The sequence below is a fragment of the Hemicordylus capensis genome, chromosome 1 (assembly GCF_027244095.1).
Source record: "Hemicordylus capensis ecotype Gifberg chromosome 1, rHemCap1.1.pri, whole genome shotgun sequence".
In the NCBI taxonomy this organism is placed as follows: Eukaryota; Metazoa; Chordata; class Lepidosauria; order Squamata; family Cordylidae; genus Hemicordylus; species Hemicordylus capensis.
In genome coordinates this window covers 335,876,890-335,894,692 of record NC_069657.1, presented here as the reverse complement: position 1 = coordinate 335,894,692, position 17,803 = coordinate 335,876,890, and the positions used below count along the sequence as shown (strand labels likewise).

General features: G+C 43.1%; 1 protein-coding gene across 3 annotated transcripts in view; it reads left to right on the top strand.

The window, feature by feature from the left end:
- The first annotated feature begins 1,109 nt into the window (after nucleotides 1-1,109).
- HS3ST5 (heparan sulfate-glucosamine 3-sulfotransferase 5) overlaps nucleotides 1,110-17,803 on the top strand; it is a 263,739-nt gene continuing 247,045 nt past the window's right edge. The window contains exon 1 of one of the 3 annotated variants that reach the window (XM_053312770.1): nucleotides 1,110-2,442. The gene's annotated coding sequence lies outside the window, so the exon portion shown is untranslated. Of the gene's footprint in view, nucleotides 2,443-2,665; nucleotides 2,683-17,803 lie in introns of those variants that run through there. The other 2 variants (XM_053312710.1, XM_053312848.1) reach the window with 2 other exon arrangements.

The window sequence follows — 17,803 nt, the reverse complement described above, 5'->3', positions numbered from 1 at the left end:
TTGGTTCCTTTGTTGTCTATGAATGCATCTAGCCTACTCCTCTTTTGACTAGGAGATCAAGAATACAGCAGGTTTTGATACTGGTGCCTCATTCAATAGCTCACATTTCTGGAGAGGATGAAAGTGGATGCTTATGGTGGCGATGTGCCAGATGTGAATGAAAGCTGCTATTATTGCTTGCTTGAGTAGTGATATGTAGAACCATTTCTCCTGCATAAACTTGTGTCAAGTATGGAGCAATGTCAAGGAGGCATAGATTCTAGAAGGCACTATTATTTCTGCATCACAACTAATGTTTCTGTGTCCATCCCCACCCACCACCCACCCCATCCCCAGCTATTACAGAGCTTTAGTTCAGGAAGGGGTGTGATTTTAAAAATGTACCTCTCTGGCATAAAACTGCCTAAGGTTCTTTCTGGTGCCACCTGAGCTGACCTCACACAGAAACATAAGAACCAAGTCAGACCATTGGTCCATCTGGTTAGAGTGCTGGACTAGGACCGGGGAGACCCAAGTTCTAATCCCCATTCAGCCATGAAACTAGCTGGGTGACTCTGGGCCAGTCACTTCTCTCTCAGCCTAACCTACTTCACAGGGTTGTTGTGAAAGAGAAACTCAAGTATGTAGTACACCGCTCTGGGCTCCTTGGAGGAAGAACGGGATATAAATGTAAATAAATAAATAAATATTGTCTACAGACTGGCAGGGGCTTCTCCAAGATTGTAGGCAGAAATCTTTCTCAGCCCTATCTTGGAGAAGCCAGGGAGGGAACATGGAACCTTCTGCATGCAACCATTGCAGATGCTCTTCCCAGAGTGGCCCCAGCCCGAGGGGAATACCTTACAGTGCACACGTATGTCTCCCATTCAAATGCAAATCAGGACAGACCCTGCTTAGCCAAGGGGACAATTCATGTTTGCTACCACAAACCAGCTCTCCTCACAATTTGCCATGTGCAAGGAGCACCGCTGCCTTTCCTCTTTGGCTTGCAGGGATCGAATGTGCTGAGTCAGGACATCCCAGCCCTGCAAAACTCCTCGTAGCCATAGGGGGGCCATGCCTCTCACCCACCCCCTCCTGAATCTACTATCCAATCTGTGGCAGGGTTGGCATCTGTTCCAATGTGCCCCCTCCTCCCCAAGGAGCGGAGCAGCTAACAGCCTGAGGTAGCAAAATCTGAGAAGAGGGAAGAAGAACGCAGCACACCAGCACCGAGGGATTCTTCTGATGTACTCGCTTATGTGCTGCGAGTTCAGAGAAGACTGGCGGCGCCTGCCCATTCTGACTGGGACGAAGGCCGGGAGGGAGCCAGGCGGCGGCGGCGGCACCCGAAGGAAATCCACTCTGTCTTGGCGGAGCCTTCTGCCGCCTCCCCGCTAAAGCCGTGCGTCTCTATGCACGTCCTTTACAAGCACCTGCGCCGCGCTTGGCGGCTTCCAGTTTCGCCGCGGAGAGCCCTGGGGGAGTGGGTGGCAGCCTGGGGTGGCGGGAGCGGGAAAGAGGCTAGCTCCTCCTGGGTGCCTCAGAGACTCGAAAGGGGAGGAAGCGCGCAGGCTGCTAGGCACACACACGGGCAGCGGCGGCCGGAGCTGATGCAGTGACCGTCTGTACCCCAGGCAGTGGGAAGCAGAAGAGGCACTGCGTGCAAACAGCGCCGCGGGGGGGGGGGGGGGGACAGCGAGGCGGAGGCTCGGCGTGCGTGAGAGAGACAACTGGCGATGTTGGCGGCTGCTTGAGCAAGGCGGAGGGAGCACAGCACGCAGCCCCCCCGCCTGGAACTCGAGAGAGTTTGGACGCGGCGTATGGGACTGAGGAGAAGAATGTGTGCCCGCCCCACCTCTGCTCCCTCCTGCTGCTCTTGCTCCTGCTCCTCTGCCGCCGGCTCGCGCTCTTCCCGCTGCTGCTCCTCGCAAGTAAAGCAGGCTGGAAGTAAAGGGACTCGGGTTGCTGCTGACACCGCCGCCGCCGCCGCCACTGCTCGTGCTGTGCCTGCGCCGCGGGAGCGAGCCCTGCTGCTGCTGCTGCTGCTCCCACCGCTGTTGCTGCACCTGGCCGCCTCATCCGCTCTGGGATGTGCAGCAAACGCCTCCTGCTGAACTCCGCTACTTCTGCCGCGCACTCCACTGCTCCGGCTGGCGGTGTGTCTCTGTCACGCCCAGGTCCGCGCCTCGCTGCTCCCAGGCTCTTCCCGGCTTCTGCAGCAAAAGCAACGAGACCACCTCCTCCTCCCGGGCGAAGGCTGCCCGTTAGACGCCGAGCGGGGCCATAATCCATAGCTAGCAAAACGCAACGAGAGGAGGAAGCGGGTAGCAGGCAGCTAGCGAGCGGCGGATGCCGGGCATCTCCAGCCTCCACACACCTTCCGCCCTCCGCAGGCAGGACTTTGAGAGAGCTGCTTTGCTTCTTGGAACTGCCTGGAGTAGAAGAGCCCGCTTTCCTCGCGTGAGTGTGTCCAACGCGGAAGGGGGCTTGGTGTGGTGTGCCACCGGGTGGGGGCTGTGTGCAGGGGCACACTTTGGGGTGTGTGTGTGTGTGTGTTTTGGTTGGCACAGAGGCGCCTGGCCGGCAGACTCTCTCTGGCGCCGCTTTGAAGGCACTCTGCTTTGCGTTCCTCCGAAGGTTACTAAGGCTGCGACCCTGCGAACCCTTACCTGGAGCCCCCGCTGCTTTCAAGAGCGGGCTGTGAGTGCCACTACCTTTCTCCGTTTGCTGCAGGTCTGTGCATTGCTGAGGGCACACAGTGGAGGAGCCGGCTAGCTAGCTGCGTATTGTTGAAAGGGGGTTCGTGGCAGCAAGCGTTGTTGTGTCCGTTGCTTGTGCTTGACACTCCATTATCATTGTGCTGGGTGCCCTGCCTCTCTGGCTTGGCGTGGATGGAGATGCCGCTGCCATTCAGCCGCTATGGAAGCCAGAGGGTCAGCCTTCGCTACTTGGGGTAGGTGAGGCTGTTCAGGTTGACGCTGCTAAGCTCCCCTATTGGGGAAGGCAGGGCTGTATCACCTTCTGCTATCTGAGCCTTCTTCCACTTTACATTGTGTTCTGTTCTTAGTGCCCACTCTCTTGTGGGCATAGCTGAACTTGGACCAAGGAAGCATCGGATATGAAAATTCATCAACTCCTTTCCCCTCCTCCTTCACTTCCTCCTCGTCCCACCCCATCTCTTTCATCATGTGTTTAATAGCGGGCAGTAACTGTGAAATATGGATCCCTTAAGGGAAGCTTTAATATTTGCAGAATGTTTTATATCAAATTAGTGCTTGGCTTCATTTAACCAGGGAAATGTGTTTTGTCCTTTTTGCATTGTAACTTCTCTGAGATTTGTGGTAGTTCTGGCTGACAAATGTCAGAGGCACTTCACAAGGTGGGGACAGTTAAGAAGGGTGGTTTTTGTTCTTTCTCACTGTTTGGCATGATTTGTGTGAAACATATAAAATTGGTAATGGCTGGAGATTTTTTTTAATGGATTTTGCTAAGCGATTTCAATAATTCTCTTTGACTTTAGAGGCAGTGCTTTGACAATAATGTTCTTTGGCTTTTCACTTCAAAAGCTTGATCTCTTTTTAAGCTTGGTTTTGTGGAATTGAACCGTGCAAAGGCTTGGAAATATGGATTTCAGGGACCCAAAGCTTAGGACCATGCTAAATACTTCCCAAGGAGAAAAGGGTAAGATAAAGCACTCTGGTGTAAGAATTACTGCAAGTTTTCAAATGAAAGTGGATGTTACAGGAAAAGAGAAATACTTTGAACTGCTGAGGCCACAACCTTGAAAGTACTTTCTCAGAAGCAGTCCCAAGTTAGTGAGATGATTCTGAATTAGACAGTAAATATAGTGCAGATAATCTGCCTTTTATTTATCTTGCAGTTTTTCTCTCCTGTTTATTCAAAAAGTGGTTTTCATTGTGAGATTTTTTTTAGCTTTTACTGAGAGAGATGCTCAGATTGTCATTGTGCAAAGCAACATTAGGTACATAAAACTGTTCATAACTGGAGGCGTGAATCAGTGCCCAGAGTGGGAAAGGTAAAGCAGGTCTACTGATCACATAAATCAGCATGCTGCTGTTGACACTCCTCCTTTAGCGAAGATAGGATATGTCCTCTATTTCATGGACATATTTTCCCAATTCAGCTTCATTGTAGTGTTTATGCCAATTTTTTGATAGTTTTGCAGATAACTGAGGGAGACATTTTAGCAATTCAGGACACATGGAGCACTAAAATTATTACAAAAGAGGATTATAGGGAATATTCTTCCATTCTGTGTTTTCAGGGTTTTGTTTTTATAAGCCAATTGAGGAAAGCATATAGTATGTGTACAGCTTAGGAGTACTAAATCCATTAGTGAACTTTTTTGTTTGCTTTCTACAGAGTTGATGATTAGTTCTTTGGGGAATAGTAATATGTATACACACATTTAAACCTGCAGTTTGAAACTATTACTATAACCACGAAGATAAAAAAAGTTGGGTTCTTGAAAGCTTCACTTCTGCATGAGGGAATGAAATTTTCACCAATATCATACTGAAATATCTGTTTGATTTTATAGCAAAATCTTATGCACAATATTATTTATTTTTTTATTTTATTTATTCAGTTTCTATACCACCCTTCCAAAGTAGTTCAGGGTGGCTTACAAATAAAACAAAAGCAGTTAAAATCAATCAATAATTAAAACAGAGATTTTAAAATACCATAAAACAACAGTTAAACAATAAAAACAGTTAAAACCCCTGAAAAACCAGGTATGTTAAAACCCTTTACAACAGTTTAAAAACCCTGGAAGGCCAGGCCAAACAGATAGGTTTTAAGGGCTCTCCTAAAAGTTAATAAAGAGTTCAAATTACATATTTATCTTGAGTCCTATATATTGGTTCATTTCAGTTGGCGCATAGCCTTTCTTAGCTTACATTCACTAAATCAGTGGCCAAACTGCAGTTTACTTATTCTCAGGATTTTTCATTTAGACTGCAAGCTTTTTCTCCCCCCCAGGTAGCAACTTCTGTACAAGTAGTACTTTCTTGAAATAAGTTTGCGTCTGTACCAATTTAACCTGCTTGTTATAAACACAGTATTTTCATTGAAAGAATTGACTTCAAAGAACACTGGAATAGTGAGCTTCATGAGCAGAGTCAATAACTTTCTTGGGTAGATGTTTAAAAAAACAACAACAAATAGATTGCTTTTGAAAACAATTGGCCATTACTTTGTGGTGTTCTAAACATTCATTCTTGATGTAAATTTATTTGATCTCAACAAAGAATACAACTAATAATGTCTATTAAAATAATAGGGAATGTCTACAGTAGTCAGATAAGCATGATAGGATGAGAATGAAGAATGGTCCAGTGACTGATGCTGGTGTCTATCTTCTATTGTGAGCCCTTTGGGGTCAGGGAGCCATCTTCTTATGTATTTATTGTTTATTTATGTAAACTGCTTTGGAAACTTTTGTTGAAAAGCGATATATAAATATTTTTAGTAGTTGTAGTAAGATGTTTGGATTATTCTTGGATTTCTTAGCAGAACTTGTACTTTGCTATTCTACTTATTAGGATATGATTTTGAAAGACCCCTGCTAACTGGAGGATATTAGGATCCCCCAGTTGCAGGGGAGCAATACCAGTTGCATGGGAGCAACAGCAGGAGAAAGGGCATGCACATACCTCTTGCCTGTGGGCTTTCCAGCAGCATCTAGTGGGCCACTGTGTGAAACAGGATGCTGGACTAGATGGGCCTTGTGCCTGATCCAGCAGGGCTGTTCTTATATGATTTTGAAAGACTCCTGCTAACTTGGCAGAGAGACACCTTTTTAATGTGGTGATTCTCTTTATTTAGCAGAGGGAGAGTAACTGGCCCTATCCACCCCCAGCACAGTACCCCCAGTGACTCTTGTGGGCATTTTAAAGAAATTGTAAATGTAAAAAGAAAATGTAAATGTAAAAAGAAATTTTACATTTCTTTTTAGATTGTGAGCCCTTTGGGGACAGGGATTCATCTCATTTTATTTTATTTTATTATTTTATTTTATTTGTTTCTCTGTGTAGACTGCTATGTAAACATCTGTTGAAAAACAGTATATAAATATTTGTTATTGTTTTGTGTTGTGTTTTGTGAATATATATTGGTATGGCACATAATTTAAGAACACTGTATACTGAAAATTAACAATTGCTAGTTTAACAGGAGTTAACCAGGTCATTGTGCGAGGCTTTGCCAGAAACTCAAAGAGCATTGGAGCTTCTGAGAAACCCATTCTTCCCTCCCCTCTTTCTAGGTAAAAAATTGGCTCAGGCCCACAGCTCCACCAACCCCTGATAATTAAAATCAAATGGAAACTGGAGGGAAAAAATGCTGTATTGTTTTGTCCCCAACATAGCACCTTTTAGGGAAGAGGCAGGGACAAGGAGTGATTGTTGCTGCTGGAGCAGCGGCAGAGACGAACACCATCCCCCAGTTGAGAAGGAAGGGACTGGCAACATTCGTGGCTCTGAGCAGTGGTCCCTCTATTTTTTTTTCTTCATCTCTGTGAGAAATGAGTTTTGTTCTGGGTAGCAGTATCAAGGCACTGTTTGCGCACATGCATTCAGAATGGGGTCCTCCTGATTCAGCCTGAGCAGGATCTAAAATTAACTGAGCAGACATCAGAAAACTTGTGAGCATGTGCATGTGTGCATGCCTTAGAGGGAACAGTGGCTCTGAGCCATTCACTGGGGAGGTCTGAGCTCCATGAGCTACCCTCTGATGATGCCCCTGCCTAGTGTATATACCACTGCTAAAAGTTAGACATGTATGTATTTATTTATAAATGATTGAGTCCACCCTTTTTGCATTTGACTGGGTAGTTTACATCTATATAATTAATTCTCTTAGCCAGCATGCGTGTCCAGGATTTGGCGGCGGAACTCTCGCAACATGCTGCGAGTGTTCCGGTGAGAGGCCTGGCCGAGGGAGGAGGAAGAAAGTGGCGGCGGCGGGTGGGAGGAGGGGGGGGAGAAAAGCAGCGGTAGCGGGTGGGAGGGAGAGAAAAGCAGTGGGTGGGCGGAGGGTGAGAGAGAAGTGTAGAAATGTGGAGGCAGTGGAGGTGGGGGGAGAGAAAAGCCACGGTGGGAGGATGAGGGGGAGAGAAAAGCCGAGGGAGGAAAAAACTGCAGCGGTGGGTGGGCGCCGGGCCCTTCTTGGCCGCCTGCCACCTGGTGAGACTCTGTGTGTGGGGAAGAATGGGAGGGGGAGGGCTAAAGAACGCAAGGCTGGAGGGAAGGTGAAGAGAGGAGAGGCCGGGGCAGGAGGGAGAGGGAGGGGGAAAGAGCCGGCCCCAAAGTGCCTCACAGATGCTCTGTGCGGGCTTGGCTAGTAAACAATTAAAAACAAAACAGAATGGTTATATTTGAACAGCCTCCAACACAACACAAGGAAGTGCAGTAGGAGGAACATGGGAAAAACTCAAGGCACTGTATAAGTGGTTGTGTGTTTCAAAGCAGATCTTTGCATCCTAGACCTTGAAAGTAGTTATTTCAAGGCGAAAGCATACCTGGTGTTGATGTTACTGAATTCATCTTCTACACATTTAAATGTATGGAACATGACACTTTGGGATGTTATGTGATTATGTATTGTACATTTGAAGATCTATATAATATCTAAGTACATTTGAACAGACAAAGAAGTAGAGGAAATGTCGCATAAAGACACTGGCTCCTTAACCTTTCTTCAGAAAATTACTTTGTGTGTGTGGTGTGTGAATATACACACTCAGTATTGTATACTGTATGCGTGTGCACACACACTACTGTATCGATTGTATACCCTAATCACTTACTGTTTCAGACAAGAAAATAGTAACTTAAACCAAACCATCAATATTTACTTAATATTGTACAATAGTATCTATTGTATTGTGCCTATACACTCTTTTTATTAGTTGATAGATTTTTACACTTCAGCATCAGCACTGATAATTGACGGTAAAGTGTTGTCCATTAAAAGTCAGTTTCAGATTGATGAAAATAGATATCATGAATAAATTACACAAGCTGAAATATGGAAATAACAGCAGGGGAGAGGTGAAATAGAGTTATAGATACAGAAGGTTCTCTGGGTAGTTCAGTTAAATAGGTGCATAGGTTACCAATCTTTTCCTCCACCCCACCCCTGAGTGGCTGCTTTGATATACTTGAGTCTCAGCAAGATTTTGGAAGACTTTACATGGAAAACAATATCAGAATACAATGTAAAATCCATGTGAGCAGGACTCTGGTATCCAACCCCTAATGGAAACTCCACATCGAACACTTATGTGTATTCCTCCATGGGAATCTTTTCAAAGCACTTCTGCGAAGAAAAAATGTCCTAGGACAGGCCTCCTGACTGAAGAATATATTATACAGCTTAGCCAGAGACCCTGGGTTCTTCAGGGAATTCTCCAGTATAAACAGATACCAATATAACTTTATGTAGACTTTAATGGGCCAGATAATTTTATCAGGTACAGTTTTTTTTAATTAGGATAATTGAAGAAAGGTTGCCACAATCAAGCTGTTTAACAACCCAGGGGACCTATCAGGTATTTGAGTTGATATTATATACATCAAATTGTGAAATTTTTTTATGGATTTCAGAAGTACACAATTATTATTTCTTGTGATTTTTGACATGTTATAGAATGTTTCCTGATAAAATCTATCTCTCTATCTGGTGAGAATTGGATAAAGCATTTTCTCTTTTATTATATGGAATGAATGGTGTTCAGTCTTTTTCCTGGTAGAAAAGAAATATATCCATTTAAATTGCAGCAATAAAATCTTGTAACTTAATGACTAGAATAATCTTGAATAATTGTTTGCATTTGTTGTGGTCTCAAAGGACAGTCATAAATACAGTGCTTATACTGCATTGTAACAGAGACTTTGGGAAGACAAAATTGAAGACTTTGGGAAGGCAAAATTGCAATCTATGAAGGATCTGTAAATAAAACAAAGTTTTTGGACCAAACTAAAGTCTTTAAATGTTAGCTTCGATCTAAAAGAAAAAATTCTGTTTTCTTTTGTTTCTGTAAAAATGTAGTACAGAAATGTGATTAAGGTAACGTGCATAGATATAGGTGAAGGTAGCAAGAATACATCTGTTTACCCAGAGTAGATAATATGTAGTATGTGTTCAATGTGAGATGGTGTGGTTAATATGTATCTAAACACAGGAAACCTTACTTTCTTCACCCTGCAACACCCCAATCATTTCTATAAAGGTTGGAAAGGTTGTGCCATCAAGTTGGTGTCGACTCCTGGTGACCACAGAGCCATGTGGTTTTCTTGGTAGAATACAGGAGTGGTTTACCATTGCCTTCTCCCTTACAGTATGAGATTATGCCTTTTAGCACCTTCCTGTATCACTGCTGCCCGATATAGGAGTCTCCCATATTCTAGGAAACACACTGGTGGGGATTCGAACCAACAGGCTTTTGCTCTCTAGGCAGGTTGCTTCCCCGCTGCACCATTAGGTGGCTACAGTCATCTCTATACTGCCCACTGTTTTAAAGCAGCATTTGTTGAGTAGTTGGAGGATTTATGAACTGGAAATACACAAATAAGCATTGCTATTGCGTGCCTAGATAGTAGCTTCCAGTGCTCTTGATTTGATGCTCTTGTCCTAAAACTGGAAGAGCTGACAGTAAATGACACAGGTGCTGTTTTTGCAAGATCATCCTTCTGTTTAAAATGCAGGCTTCTTCTGGTCACAAATTTGCCACATTCTGCAGTGCAGAACCAAGGACAGCCATGATTGAATATTCCATGAATGCATGTTTGTCTCCTTGTAAAACTCACAAATGGGTATACTTGTTTGATAGCTAGTTGGTCTGCATTTCATTTCATTTCATTTCTATTTCACTTTTACCATGATATTATACATTTAATGAATTGGGCATATACTAGAAGAACACTGAGGCCTGAAACTTTACTGTGGCAATTTGTTGCATCAAATTTAAGAAATGCAGAATTGGTCAAAGTAAAAAATAAAAAAATTAAAAAGCTGAAAATCCTGCCGACTGAATGTACCTTTCTGTTAGATAAACTCAATTTGGGTTTGTTTGTTTGTATGATATAATTAGCACACAAGAACTAATTAACTACTAAGCTCTGCTCTCTAATTATAGCACATAGTTGTACCTAAATTTTCATTAGATTCAGTATAGATGGAAATGTGAAAAGTAAAATTAGGCAGCTGTTAGACAACACTTCCTTTTTACAGAGATAAATTGCATTGTCATGCATATATTCTAAGACCTTAGCAGGCCTAATTCAATGCACAAATGTAGCACATAATTACTTTTTTATGGAGTTAAGTTCCTATTGTTAAATTTATATTAAGTATAATTTGCATTGAAATTTCAACTTTAAAATAGGTGTCAGACAGGCAGCACAATACAGGCAGTTGATTTTGCACATCACAAAGATAGTGATCAGCAGCACCATGTTAAACAGCTTTTCTTTTATCCCATAGATACCCAATATAGTTTGACCCTCATTACACCTGTATTGATTAGAGCCACTGAGAGTGAAAAATATTCAGATTCTACAACATCCTGGAATATAGTCAGTGTGTAATTGTCCTTCCTGTCTTCCTCATAATTAAGTGCATTCATCAGATGGACAAAGAAGCACATGCCAGTTGGCCATGATCTTAACCCTGTCTGTTGACTGCTTCTTTGCTGCACATGACTGATTCTATTTGACACTTCTTGGTTGTCCTGTTGTACTGACACAAAATGACACCAGGGTTTCTGAAAAGGTTTTAGAGAACACTCTTAGAATTATTCAATAGGTGTGTTTATTGTTTTGAAGTGGGAGATTGAGGAGGCATAATTTATTGGGTTTATCCAACTGTAGACCAAGAACTGACTTAGTTGTGAAGGTCATTAAATATTGAAACAACTTCTGTACATTGCAACTGAAACCTCCATCCTTGAAGTCTTCAATCAAGAGTACATGTCTTTTTAATGAACATATTCTTGCTCAGTTGTAGTGACAGGACCTGATAGAGGATTTTGAAATGAAATATTGTTATGCAGATTGTCTAACTAGATTATTGTCATTGTCGCTTTCTAAGTCTGAGATCTGTAGTTGTAAGCTTGCATCTAGTTACGCAGGCTAGGCCAGAAACTCTTTCCATGGATGGGAATTGTAAGGAATAGAAACAAAATGGTTGTTTCAGAACTAAAGTTTCAGTGAATTTTCTTGTGATAGCAGAACAGCCAGCCCTATTTTCAGACAAGTGGTGGTCTGTGCAAACACTAATGAGAAACCCCTTTCCCAAGGGATACAAACATTAATTAGGCAAGAAGGTGTGCAGTTGTTGCTTACCTTGCTGCTTCTGGTGCTTTTTAGGAATTGTGATTATATCCTAAACAAGCATGAAAGCTAGGCATAATATAGATCCTATATATATACTTTGTATATATATACATTCAATGATATGCAAATAGAATTATACATGTATGAATTGTGACTTTATGAATAATCTGTGTAGATTGTGCCATCTCTTTGAGTTTTGTTTTGTTGGCCCATGGCATGAGAGACGGAGCTGCTTTTTATGAGACCATTTTTTTAGTTTTAGTTTTAATTTTACTAAGTATATTTCTCCTGGGTGTGCCCAGGAGAAATGCGTCCCGGCAGCCCAGCTGATTGGCTGGGCTGCAGGGGCGCCTGATTGGTCCTGGCGGCACAACCCAGGAGAACCAGCGGGCCAGGAGTGTGGGCGGCCATGGTGGCCGCGGAGCCGAGGTGGCGGGCCCAGCCGGGCGAGGCGGCAGTGGGCCCAGGTGGAGCCGAGCCGGCGGCTTGCGGGCCCGGCCCGGCCGCGGAAGCAAGGCAGCGGGCCATGCGGCAGCGGCGGGCCCGGCCCAGCTGCGGGGAGGCCAGAGGTGGCGGCGGCGGGCCCGGCCGCGGGGAGGCCGGCGGCGGCGGGCCCGGCCGCGGGGAGGCCGGCGGCGGCGGGCCCGGCCGCGGGGAGGCCGGCGGCGGCGGGCCCGGCCGCGGGGAGGCCGGCGGCAGCGGCGGCGGCGGGCCCGGCAGCGGCGAGGCTGGCGGCGGGGAGGCTGGCGGCGGCAGCGGCGGCGGGCCGGGCGCGGGGAGGCCAGAGGCGGCAATGGTGGGCCCGGCCTGGCCTGGCCGTGGGGAGGCCAGAGGCGGCGGCGGCGAGCCCGCTTGAGGCACAGATGCTCTGTGCCCGGGCCCACTAGTTACTAAGTATTTTATAACAGGTGATTTTTTTAAAAAAATGAATAAACATAACAAAAAAACAAATAATGCAGTATTATCAGAGAGTATGTACATTGTCCCAGAATACAAAATATTCTTTTGTAATGTGTTGAGTGTATGGATGGTTATTTGTATAATTGTTTAGTAGATAATAAATAATAAAAATATCTGATCAAGAATATCCAGAGGATTGTTGAGCTGATTTCCAAAATTGGACATACCACTGGTTAATGGTTGGGACTGCACTGGCTCCCCGTTGATTTCTGGGCCCAATTCAAAGTGCTGTTTTTGACCTTTAAAGCCCTAAATGGTTTTGGACCAGGTTACCTGAAAGAGTGCCTTGCTCTATATGCCTCTTCCCAGACCTTAAGATAGTCTTTGGAGGCCATGCCTTGAGTGCTGCTGCCAAATGAGGTGAGGCAGGTGGCTACTAGGAAGAGGGCCTTTTCAGCAGAAGCACCCTGTTTATGAAAAAACTTCCCCACACCCACCCCAGCACCATCCACCTCATCACTGACCCTCACATCCCTAATATTTTTATTTCACCCACATATCCCTTCAAAGGTCTCCAACTTCCTCCTGTCTCCACCCTCATCATTCCCAAATGAACCTCCTTGCCCATCCTCTTTCAATGCTTCACAAGACTAACTCCCCATATCCCTGGACCGTCTCAGGCACCCAAAGCCCCACCTTACTGCCATTATCACGGCAGCTGCCACACCAACATCTGATGGCCCATTCCATTATCTGGCTTACTGCCATTGCTTAACCCATAACTTTTGCTCTGGCCAGGCCTCACCTTGCTCCAGGGTGGGCTCGAGTGGCATGTCAGGACCCTGCATAATTCTGACATCTGATTTTGCTTCCTCATTTCTGGGTGAGTCAAACAGGGGACACAGTGTGAGGGATTGATATTGTCTCTAATTGGTTCACGTGCTGCCCCTGTATGTTCACTGTGATGTCTGCGTTGGGTGAGTAATAGATTGGCTTTGGTGTTGCGGACCATCTTTTGCCATTCTTGCTTCTTATTTAACCCATTATCTTTGTACCTTCACTGCCAAGTGAGTGAGGTTCAGCAGACTGCTCAGTGCCACACATCTACACCTTTACATCTTCTTTCTCTCTCCACCTGGAACCAAGGTCCAACCCACCCACTCCCCTTTTTTGGGTGGGCTAGGTTACACTAGGTTAAATGGGAAAAGACTAGATAGGTACTGTGAATGGTTGATCCATAGAGTTGGCAAAGATAATCCTGAATGGGAAACAGCTCTATTAAGCACAAGTTGCATAATTCATACATCTGGACAAGTCAGTGTCTAGAATCTTTATCTGTGTTCAGTGAATACGTATATAACTGATAGAAAATAAAAATTAGCAGAAACATTTTGAAGACTTCCTGTTACATATTTTTGGAAGGATTGCTCTCTTAGTTTGTATTAGCAAAAACACCAGAGTTTTATGGCACCTTAAAGACTAAGCTTCTAGAAATTGTAGACACGTTTTACACTTAATGTATCTGATGAAGTGGACTAGTGCACAAAAGTTTATGCTACAATAAAATTGTTGTTATTTAAGGTAACACAGGACATTCTGTTTGTGCTGTTACGTATTGTTAGGTATTATCCCTACAAATAAAATGCAGTGACTCAGTGTATCTAGAGTGTGCTAGAAATTCAACCAACGTAATCATGTTTTAAAAATAAAGAAGAAAAAGTATATATGATACCACTATAGCTTACTCTTTCTTTTTGGAACAATAGTAGAAGATAGATTCTTTAGGCTGTAGAAGTAAGTTTCAATGGAACCAGTAGGACATTGTTTATTGGAAATGCATTGAGGATTAGGTTGTGAGAGTGAAACTCAGCAAAGAATCACCTTATTTTAAAATGAAGATAGTCTTGAATAGAGTCTCCCATTAATATTGATCTACAGTTTACTGAGCAATTATAGTTTCAGGACACATAGAAAGCATTTGCAGTTTGCTTAGCTCTGCAGGAAAGAGAGAGCTTCTACCCAAATGTCATTTTGATACTCACTGAACCAAGGTGTGCCCCTGGGTGAATTACTTGTGAGATAATTAGGCTGTATGGTTCTGACATAATATATCTGTTTTTTATGAGAAGACTTACTGTAAAAGTTTTGGGTAGCAAAAGAGAGACTTTGGGAGACTTTGAGAGCAGTTTATCTGGAGTGCTCTGCAGAATATAATTGATGTTAGACTATGTATTAATATTTTCAATATCCATTTTGGCTACATTTTTGAATTGTCTTGTCATTTTAGTCCATTTAAGTAATGTATCCTTGTATACTGTAGGTGATGCTGTTAAAACAGTACCAAAAAATCATCCTGTTGAACCTCTGTACTTTAGAAATACAAATATTGTAATGATATGTCTACGATAAATTCAAGCATCACAGAATGCTTTTGTGAAACTGCCAGTACAAATGTCAACTGTAATTGGACTGAGCTGTGTAGAAGAAACCACCCACAAATACCCAATTCTGTCTTCACTCTGGATGTTTCCATCCAATTCTCCTTTTTCTGTTAACTTATTTCAGTGACCAGATGCACACCATAGGAGTTTGAATATATGTTTTTTTAAGAAGATACCAACTTTTGAAAGCAATCAGAATAGCTTTTTTCTATAATATACTTAACAAGTAAAAGAGGCCTCCACTCCCTATCCAGTGTCTATATAGCAGGTTCTCAGGAGTTCATAGTGAGGTACTTTAAATCTGACAACTTGCTGTCATCCCTCATTGGGACAAAAGAGGGGAACTGAAGCCAGTAAACCCCCCCCCCCGCTCACTTTGGTTTGAGTGAAAGATGACAATTTTGCATCACTTTGATGTTTCTTTGGAAGATGTATGCTTGTCTCATTAGGGTGATCATTGAAAAGGAGATGCTTCATAATGTCTGGAAGGAAAGCCAGTGATATGTTTGATAACAGCTGGGGAAAAGAAGACAGCCAGTGCATAAGAAAGTATAAAAGAAAGAAGAGGATCACTTAACATCTCGTGTGAAAAATGATTTTAAATGGACAAAAATTAGAATAGCACAATCCTTACTCAAAGCAGAAACTATTTGGAGAGGAAATAAACAACTAGATATGTTAAAGTTCTTGCTATATGTATCAGGTCAGAGTGAGGTTTATTCCTAATGACTGGAGAGAACAGATGGCTAATGGGTTTCAATGCATGCTGGAGAGCAGTGGGGTATATTCTGTGCTTAGTCCCAATTCTATGGCTGGATGCCCAACACAATATGTGGTGGTAGGGGGAAGAAATCTGCAGGTGAAGGCAAGGTTGAATTACAAAATAACACAGAGGGCTATAGAGAGAAGATAGCAGCAGACTGAGTTCAGGAAACTGGGGTGATAGGAAGCTGCAAAAAGAAACAAGTAGAGCATAAGAAGCTGTGACAACACAATGAAAAGCTGCATCAGTTACCAGATAAAGCAGCAGGAGGAGGAGGAGCAGCAACAACAACAAAGTATGTAAGTGAAACAGCTGTGCCAGCAGGCATTATGCAAAGGGTGAAGTGGGGATACACAATGCTTAGGAATGTCTGCAGGTGCAAAAATAAACTTGACATTATTTTCCTAATACCAGGAGTAAGGAGATCTTTCTTGGGAGTGGATATGCAGTATGGATTCCTAGATATGAATTTGCCCCTTGCAGGTTGCTTGGGGAAAGCTTCAGTAGGTCATCCTAAGTTCATTCCTACTTCATTTACTTATGAACTTGTTACTGAAGGCATAGATAGTCAACAATAGTATGAGGTCAACAGTAGCAATCTGTGGATTCAGGAATTATAATTTGTAGACTGAAATCTCAAAGCCAAAGACTTTGTATCTAGAAAGAACACTTAGCTGGAAATTAGCTAAAATCTGTACTAATTTTCACTATGACCCTGCAGTCATAAACACACACATTTGGAAGTAAGTTTTACTGGAAATCAGATTTCCAGGTATATGTATTTATGACCGGGATTGGTTTGGTAAGCTAGACATGCAAATTAAGAAAACAGTGCATCCAAATCACAAGTACAGAATTATATTTTGTTAACATTTGGCCTTAAGTAGGACATATTTGCATTTTATTGTCACTGTATTTTCAAAGGGCCACTTATTTACATCTTTTGTAAAGGTGTTATATACACAGGATTTCAGTACTATGTGGCAGCTATATAGTAATGTGTGCCATCAAGTCAATTTTGACTCCTGGCGCCCACAGAGCCCTGTGGCTTTCTTTGGTAGAATACAGGAGGGGTTTACCATTGCCGCTTCTTGTGCAGTATGAGATGATGCTTTTCAGCATCTTCCTGTATTGCAGCTGCCTGATATAAGTGGGAAACACACCAGCGGGGATTTGAACTGGCAACCTTCTGCTTGTTAGTCAAGCATTTCCCTGCTGTGCCACTTAAGGTGGTAGCATTACAGTGACAGCCAACTTGGGAAGGTGTGGTTTTACATGTTTATAGCAGCCTTTTCAGGTGCATAGTTAATGACTATAGTGATGTGCATTGGATTAGGTTAATACCATATTGCTCTCACCTTGAACTAAAATCTGCAATTTTCAAGATAATCTCAGATTTTATATATGTACTTGAAAAGAACAAGCAAACAGGATTTGGGCATTATCCTTGGTTTTAAAATGTTCCTGTGATACCTTTTTGATTTATTTTTAAACCTTAGTTCATGATATTTTCTCCCAGTCACTTCCCCATTGTAGCAATCTTCTAATTACCCCTACTCTCCTAATTGAGCAAAGAGATACCTCTACAGTGACAACTGTCTTATATTTAGCAGAATGAGAGAATAGCTGCCCCTATTCATCTCAGCACAGTGTCCCTACCAGTTATTGTTACTGCTGTCTCTCTTGCATATATTTTATTGTGAACATCTGTGGGAACTATCTTCTTTGTTCCTTTTTGCTATGTAAACTATTCTATGAACTTTTTTGCATTACAAAGCATTATATGCATATTCTAAATAAACAATTCATCCAAGTCATCTTTTAAAAAGCATCTTACAGGTCACAATTATAAATGTGACATTGTCTCAATGCATAAGTAAAGTAAGGAACTCATGGTCTCATGAATCTGGCTCTCTGGTGTCTTACTTAGGAATAAGATATATTAAATAGAATAGCTTACCTTCTGCACAGTAGTACATGAGTAGTTCAGAACCACCTTCACTGCTAGGAACATCTAACATGATGAGTATCTGCATGCTTGCATGCAAAATGTCCCAGTTTCTCTCCCTGGCTTCTCTAGATCGGGCTGATAGACTGCTGCATAAAACCTTGGAGAAGTCACTGCCAGTCATGTAGACAATACTGAGCTACATGGACCTGAGCTAGATACTGAACTAGTTGGTCCGACTCGGTATAAGGCAGCTTCCTATGTTCCTGTGCATGTTGCAGTGTTACTTGTATAGGGAATAAGGCAAGTGTTGCAATGTGCAACCCCAGCTTTTAACTTGAGTTTAAACTGTTTTAATTATTGTTTTAATTGTTTTATGTAGTGGTGTGGAAATGGGCTAGATGTTGAG